Source organism: Arachis hypogaea, chromosome 11 (genome assembly GCF_003086295.3).
Source record: "Arachis hypogaea cultivar Tifrunner chromosome 11, arahy.Tifrunner.gnm2.J5K5, whole genome shotgun sequence".
NCBI classification, from domain to species: Eukaryota; Viridiplantae; Streptophyta; class Magnoliopsida; order Fabales; family Fabaceae; genus Arachis; species Arachis hypogaea.
This window is the reverse complement of record NC_092046.1, coordinates 57,671,532-57,673,389: the sequence shown is the minus strand read 5'-3', so window position 1 is coordinate 57,673,389 and position 1,858 is coordinate 57,671,532.

Genomic DNA, 1,858 nt, shown 5'->3' with positions numbered 1-1,858 from the left:
TTTTGTGTAACCATGATCGAGTTCGAACAGCATTCATCAACAATTATAACAGAAAAAATCACTGGAGCAGAAGGTATATACATGTTTCATAATCTGGGTTTATAGTAGTCAATAGTAATGATTTGCTACAAGAATTTAAAAGATGCATTTGAACAATATTGCCCGGCACGTCAAAATAATTAGCAATGTGAAAAACTAAATTTTTGACACAGTTATCTAAATGCATTTACAAGCACAATACAAATGCACCAAAATTGGACTATTAAAAATACTACAAGGTCCTGACTAAGAAACCCACCAGCATAGATCTCTATATAAGCATAATTTGTCTGACCTATATATAAGTTACAAATATTTGCTTATCTGAAATAGCTAAATCTTGAAAAGTTAAATAACAAAATCTAATAGAAAAAATGTCCCTGTATGACCTAATTAATCATTAAAACTCTAGTATATATATATGGACCAAATTTGCTTATCTTGTTGTCGTGTAGCATTATATCATACCACTAAAACAATAGTACTCACTCTTTTGGAACTGCCGAAATCCATTCTTCTTCACTAAGCAACCTTATTTACAAATGTGCCATTTTATTAAAAAAAGAAAAATGAAAAAAACAAGCATACTTTGATTATATAAAAAATAAAATAATGTTTCACCCATGACTCTATTCTTGATTTGTTCATTACCAAAGTCCAAACACAAATAACTTTTAATAATATGTACCAATGGTAACGTGTAAACAGGGGAGAAGTTACAACACATAACACGCTTATTTGCTAACCAAGTAACTATTCCAATTTTATTGTGTATGTAATAATTGGTTAATAACAAATTTTCAACCTATAACTGGGAGTTCTTAATTCCCAAAATCTCTACCCTTCATCCTTTTTTCCTAATTACATCAAACTCCCAAGCATATTCTGAGTTGATAAAAATGGCATATATGATAAATCAAGTTGTAGATGGCATAAATGCAAGCTTATGATGCATCCAAGTTCATCAAAACATATTAAAGTCAGAATCTTCATGGGTACATGAGAAGCAAGATAATTACAGTAGTAGTAATGAACCTATACTCCACCTCTCATTCTAAATTGTGAAAGTAAACACAACACTTGTTTCCCAACAAGTATTGACAGATAGCAAGAAGCAATAACATTAGAAGATCACAAATGTATTTGAAAGAAATTGGGGTGGTTACCGGGATAGAGAGGGTGGCAGGTTCTGGAACTTGAAATGATAGAGAGAGCGAGGTGACCGGGAGGTTCTGAACCTGAAAATCAAGGATGCGGATGAGCAGTACTCTTCGTCGACAACAAAGACAGAGCAGAATAGTGAGCTAGGGCTTTGTGGGTTTTAATGTGTATAAGGAGTGAGGAGAAGGGGTAGGGCGCAGTAGCTGGGTTTTTTTGAAATTGGGTAAAACCATACCCACTAGTTGTTATATAATGATCATAGCATTGCCCAAATAAAAAGAAAAAATTGTGAGACGCGGGAATGATTATAGCAAGAGGAAATTGAAACAATAAAAATATTGTACAATCAAAATTTATTACCGCTTCTTTAATTTAGAAATATTAATAATAATAATTTTAATAATAATAGTAATAATAATCATAATAATAATAATAATAATAATAATAATAATAATAATAATAATAATAATAATAATAATAAAAGTTTCTCTTTAAACCATTTTAAACCTTTTGTATTAACTAATGTTAAGTATATCCATTTTATAAGAAAAAAATATTTAATTTAAAGTAAAAATCCATTAGTACAAATTTTATTATTTATCATTAAATTTTATTTACCAAAATACCCGTTAAAAATTTATTCTTTTATTGATTAAAT